Source organism: Podarcis gaigeae (genome assembly GCF_964106915.1).
Source record: "Podarcis gaigeae genome assembly, chromosome: 7".
Classification (NCBI taxonomy): domain Eukaryota; kingdom Metazoa; phylum Chordata; class Lepidosauria; order Squamata; family Lacertidae; genus Podarcis; species Podarcis gaigeae.
Genome location: NC_139683.1, coordinates 69,895,146 through 69,901,724, shown reverse-complemented (window position 1 = coordinate 69,901,724; position 6,579 = coordinate 69,895,146). Strand labels below are relative to the sequence as shown.

Below are 6,579 nucleotides of genomic sequence, written 5' to 3'. Positions count from 1 at the left end.
CTCCACTCCATCTTTGTTTTGCCAGAGTGGGCACCTAGGGATAGGTGTTAACCACCCTAGTTGCTAATTTTATTTAAATTCATTTCCTTGGGTGTTTCTCAGGTGTTTTGCCAGAGGAGGAACCCTGTTATTTGGTGACAGTCAAGAATTGTAGCTAAGGTATCTTCAGCTAAAAATGTGTATTGTATTTTCTATAGGAGCCTGCAACTTCCCCAATGGGAGCTGAGAAGAGAGGTGGAGCCAAGACATTTGGAACACAAACCAAAGCCTCAAAAGTCTAAATTCTTCATACAGGGGAAGAGGGAGACAACTGCAAGTCTTGCCAGTTCACCACTGCCACCACACTCAGAAGAGAACTGTCCCATTCCTCCACTGGATACCTCATTACTTCTTTGAGTTGAGTGGCTTGGGTGTTGTTTGGCCCTGTCACCATCATCTCGGTCAGAGCTGAAGCCTGGTTTTCCTTAAAGCTAGATTTGTCTCTTCCCTGCTTCTGTGAAGACAACTGGAACAGGATTCCCTAGTCCCCTGTGAAGAGATATTGATTGTTGAACCACTCTTGAGAATTGTAGCTCTGGGAGGGGAATAGGGGCTTCCTTCAAACAATTCTCAGTACCTTTAACAAACCACAGCTCCCAGAATTCTCTAGGGGAAGCCATGACTGTTTCAAGTATTTTAAATATATGGTGTGAACATGGCCTATATGTGCCTAAGACTTTGCCTATTTGCAAAGCCCCATTAACAGTAATCTTTCCATCTCTCAAGCTTAACAAAAAAATAATAATGATGAAATTCAGCCAAATTTTACTCAAAGCTGACAGAATGAAATTAATGGACCTAGCTTAGTGATGTCCATTAATTTCTGTGGGTCTACTCTGAGTAAAAATTGGTTGAATGCCACCCAGTGGACACAGTCTACCTCCTACTGGAGTCAATGACAAAAGTCCTATCCAATTTTTTATTTATTTAAAAAAATTATTTGTTTCTAGACACTTCCTTCTGTGGTATTAATCCCTGGCAAGTTTGTTTATTCTACAGACTCCTGTAAGAGGACATTATCAAAAAAAGTTCCTAAGGGTAACAACACAGCCACAACCTTGCACACCTCAATTTTCTACCTTTCTTGAGAGCAGGAAGATAGCTGAACTCTGGTCTCTCAATTATAGGCAAACAGATGAGACACGGCTTGAAAAAGATGACTGTGCTTATTTCACGGGCCTACCCTTCAGGATATCACAGGGATGAATCCATTTAAAAGCAACTTCCTCCACTCTTTTTATTTTCCACATAATTCATGGAGATAAGGAGCTGCATGAAGATATAATAGTCCGCCATTAGGATGGATTCAATCAGCTTTTCATATGAAGATTGCTTTGACATTACCAGCCAAATGTAGGTTTCATTTAATTTGGCACTTCATAAGGTTTGCTGGAGGAATGAGCGTAGCATTGGAAGAAGGAAGTTAGAAAGCTAAACAAGTATTTCATCTTCCCGGCTCATTAACTCCAAAATGAGGAGGTACCTTGATTGGTCATAAAGGTGTCTCGAAGGCCCCCAAAGCCACAAGGCAGTAACTACAATTAGTTTCTCTTCAAAGAAATATACGAAGGAGATTATGCGCCGAACAGTAACGGCACCCAAATTGCAAATGTACTTTCAGAACTTTGGCAGCCTTTACATTTGAGTGCCATTTGCAGGATATAGACTTATAAAGCCATGGAAATTCAAAGCAGAAAAGTAGCGTGTGTGTGTGTGTGGATATATCTTTTGCAGAAGCATCTGTTCATTGCCCTAGTGATTTAAGGACCTGGACTACTGTTTGCTGGGACAAGGAGGGGCTACTACAAACCTGAAACATCTCCTGATCTTACCATTTTGCCCCCCACTCACATAGTATTGCTGTGTCTCCAAACTGCTTCCCACCTTCCTGATTGGGTAAACATGTGGAGGAAGTGAACAACCCTAATAAGAACATAAATATGCAGGAAACACAAATAATAGCACTCCATTACAATAATAAATAATAATCACCAATAGCAACCAGGGGGAAAAAACACATGAGAAAACAGCATCAATGCATGTCACAGAAGGCATGTCCCAGGATAACTCTCTTCACCTTCTCCCTGAATATGCTAAGGGGCAAAGGGATCTGAACTATTCAGAAAAAATAAATAAATCTATAACCTGGGTGCCACCATCAAAAAGACACAATCAAGTACACTTACATTCTGCACTTCACATGACAAAGGAATGGGCAAAAAGCACATCTCCTTATGATCTTAGTATACCATAGGATCTAGAAAGTGGATGTGATTCTTCAGACATCCTGGTCCTAAAGCTGTTAGGTTTCAAAGATGGAAACCAGCACCTTGAATGGGTAGCAGCCCATGCAAGGAGATCAGAAATGAATGGAGGAGGTTTCTTCCAAGCAATTCTGATTTCGTCTTTTGAGGAATCTCTGTCCAGATTCTTCTCTTTGGTTTGGTGGAACACACCCCACTCAAACAGTGCCTGATGTCTTGAGCATGATTCATGGAAAATCATTAATATATAAATATGATTAATACTTATGTATAAGGCATACTTGATATGAGCCTGCCAACTACAGAAACTGAGTGTTCAAAAACTAGGCTTGATGGGTTAAGGAGCAGCATCTCAATTCATGGGAGATGACAGCACTTCAGCACCATATATGAAAAAGAGGTAGTGAATTCTTTTTCTCTAGACTCAAGGAAAACAACACCCAAAGGGGTTCTGAGAATGCTGGTTGAATCCAATCAACACAAGAAACAAGGTAAGGAAGCTGTTATTCCCCACTGAGGTCCTTGCCCTTTTTGCTCTTTGGTTTCTTTAACACCTCACCCTTAGCCTCCTGGCCAGTCCTAGGAGGCCTTGTCCCACACATCTCCATCACTCCTGGAGGGACATATCAGCCTAGAAAATTGTCAGAGCCAACCATGCACAAATCTATAGCTGAACCAGCACTCTGTGGAGAGGAATTCAAGCATTACACCCACAGAGGGAATATGACAAGCGAAGGCAGCTGCATATATGGACAGGAGAGTATTTTGAACCAGTCCAATTTAGGTGACTTCAATGCAGGTACTTTGCAAAGATTTAGGTGTCTTCAAACATCCACAAATATTCTGTCTTCTTAAGCAGCTTTGGAAGATGCTGAAGAAATTGTCAGGTAAAACCATTTGGGCAACCTGCAGCCCAGTTTATACATCCAGGAAGATCTTTATGCATTTTCTCATTTTAACTATTATGTATTTATGGATGTTTTAAATTTATTTGTGTGTGTGTTTGTGTGTGTGTGGATGCTTTTCACTGACTTTATTCTTATATGTCACATAGCACCTTGATATATGTTCATGAAAGTACGGATTGTGGGATGAATTCAGTGCTGTACTCTTCTGATTATTCCAACGGCACAAACAGTTTGGTTTGTCAGACACAACAATCCCCTCCTCTCCTCCACTTGCACACTGTTATGGGGTTCTCCTGACACTTCCCTTGACAATTTAGGGGTGCAGGCAGAGAAGGGGAACCTCGTTTCACAACTGGAGGGCTGTCAGGATTCATTAGTTGAATTCCACCCTGTAAATAGGTAAATAAAAATAAATATGTAAAATTTCTAGTAGATAGCACAGGGCATCTACTGTATATGTGTCTCTTAAAGACACAGAACACAGTGGTGCAATATATCCTAGTGGAGCAGCAATAAAACTGCTAGCACATTTGCAAAGCTAAGCAGGGTCCAGTATAGTTTCATATTGAATGGGGGACTGTGTGTTGGGATCTCTGCATTGCAAGGGGTTGGACCCGATGACCTTCAGGGTCCCTTCTGACTTTACAATTCTATGATTCTATCAGTAATGGCTAGTTGGTGCTTCCCCGACCCCCTGAAAACAGACCTATATTTTAAAAAAACCACCAGCAGTAGATAAGAAAGTAAGCCTCCAAGTGTCCCTATTTTCCAGGGAAAGTCCCAGATTTACAGAAGCTGTCCTGGTTTCTGACTTGAACCCAGAATGTCCTGCTTTTTTAAGGACTTCCCTGTTTTCATCAGATGAATGTTGGAATGTATGGTAGGACGTCATATGGGAAATGCATCTGTAAGACAAAATGTATCGAGGAGTTAATGATCTAACATGGATCCCTTCCTGCCTCTGTTCCTTCCCCTTCCCTTGTTCTTGTTAAGTTTTTGGATGGTGTGAGAACAGTCTTAGACTTCTGAGAACATTGGGAGGAGGTGAAACTCCCTTCACCCACCCACAGCTGCCTTAATCAGTTTGGGAGGATAGTGCTGGGCACCATCTTTGATGTTGGACATTGTTTTGAGAAAGTGAGCATTGGGAGGGGGTGGCTAATGGATGATCTGCATGTAGTCAGTCTTGAAAGCCACACAGGCTATCTAAAACATCGGACGATATGGGCAGAGTTTCTCTGAAGCTCATGCATGGACTGATCAGCCGCAGGGTCGTGGAAACTGAGACTACCTGGGGGAGTCACTTCACTGCTTCTTGGGAGCTTCCAAGTGGCAGATTGAAGTGCTTGCTTGGTATGTATACATTGCTTACTGTTTTAGAATAAAATCTTGAATCTTTCCACTCACTTGGGTATTTTGTATTGCTTCTGAACCTCATTTTAAAAGATCCACCTTGCCTTTGGCAAGACAGACGTCCCTAATTCCATTGGAGGGTATGGAGTGACCGAGAAAAGGAGATAAGTAACTATACACCGTTTAGAAGACAACTAAAGGCAGCCCTCTACAGTGGCACCTCGGGTTACAGACGCTTCAGGTTGCAGACCATAGCTGTCAACAATCCCTTTTTTTGGCGGGAAATTCCCTTATTGCAGCGCAGTTTCCCACTGCTTCCCGCTGCTATCCCGGATTGTTAGATATCCCGTAGACTGTCCCTGGGACAGGTGAAGCTGCTGTTCCCTTATTTTTGAGGCTGCTGATCCCTTATTTTCAAATCTGAAAGTTGACAGCTATGTTACAGACGCTTCAGGTTACAGACTCCGCTAACCCAGAAATAGTACCTCAGGTTAAGAACTTTGCTTCAGGATGAGAACAGGAATCGTGTTCTGACAGCACGGCAGCAGCAGGAGACCCCATTAGCTAAAGTGGTACCTCAGGTTAAGAACAGACCTCCAGAACGAATTAAGTTCTTAACCTGAGGTACCACTGTATAAAGACGTTTTCCAGTGCTTAATTATGTTTTTATATATGTTTGAAGCCACCTATAGTGGCTGGGACAACCCTGTCAGATGGGTGGGGTAATAATAATAATAATAATAATAATAATAATAATAATAATAATAATAAAGGTAAAGGGACCCCTGACCGTTAGGTCCAGTTGTGTCCGACTCTGGGGTTGCGGCGTGCATCTCGCTTTATTGGCCGAGGGAGCCGGAGTACAGCTTCCGGGTCATGTGGCCAGCATGACTAAGCCGCTTCTGGCAAACCAGAGCAGCACACGGAAACACTGTTTACCTTCCCGCCGGAGCACTACCTATTTATCTACTTGCACTTGACGTGCTTTCGAATTGCTAGGTTGGCAGGAGCAGGGACCGAACAACGGGAGCTCACCTCGTCGCGAGGATTCGAACCGCCAACCTTCTGATCGGCAAGTCCTAGGCTTAACCCACAGCGCTACCCGCGTCCCTAATAATAATATTAGGAAGTCCCTATTTTCATTGGAGAATGTTGGAGGATATGTAGACCAGGGGTCCATCTTCTCCCGCATCTTGTTCTCACGGTGGCTAGTAGATGCCTATGGGAAGCTGACAAGTTGCATTTGAGCGCAACAGCACCCACTGCTCCTGCAGTTTCAAGCACCTGCAGTGGCGTAGCGTGGGGGGTGCAGGGAGGGGCAGCCGCACCGGGCGCAACATCTGGGGGTTAGGGTTAGGGGGCGCAAATCCACGGGTTAGGGGGTGCAAATTACTTGCCTTGCCCCGGGTGCTGACAACCCACGCTACGCCACTGAGCACCTGGTATTCAGATACAAACTACTAGCAGTAGAGGTTACCAGTAACTTCAGCCTACTGTAAGATAGATAGATAGATAGATTCTTTATTGTCATTACACAAGTGCAACATTGCACAAGTGCAACGAAATTGGATGCCATCCCTTAAAAACAACAAAAGCAACACAACAACAACAACCAAACAAACCACAAGGAAGGGGGCACTGAGACTTCAGGGGCAGGCACCTTCCACTTACCTGCTCATATCCCTTCGAAGAATTTATCTTCCCTTGTTGCTGTTAAATCTCCTTACTCTGCACATGTAGTGGCAAAGGGACCCAGATCCCCTCCTCTTTTGAGAAAAGTCAAAGTTCTGAAGTTTAAAGCCACCGTGCACATCAGAATCAGCTCCTTGTACAGAACTTCTAAAGGGGTTCCAAGCAGCCGAGTCACGGAGGTGAGCGACATAACTGGTGACGGCTTTAACTCTAAACGCTCGTGCCTTTGTCACTTTGTCAGAACACGAGCAGAAATGAATCGTAGCGCTGCTATCGATGTGACAGAAGGGACAGAGGACAGCACATCTATTTCCTTGTGTTAA

The 6,579-nt window shown here is 43.6% G+C and overlaps 1 long non-coding RNA gene across 1 annotated transcript; it reads right to left on the bottom strand.

Annotated features, from left to right (window-relative positions):
* Nucleotides 1-269: 269 nt before the first annotated feature.
* LOC310848475 lies at nt 270-6,326 on the bottom strand. The gene is made up of 3 exons (XR_014566437.1): nt 6,236-6,326; nt 1,119-1,308; nt 270-528 (listed from the first exon to the last, which is right to left on the bottom strand). It is a non-coding gene; the product is annotated as an uncharacterized lncRNA (long non-coding RNA).
* Between the last annotated feature and the right edge of the window lie 253 nt (nt 6,327-6,579).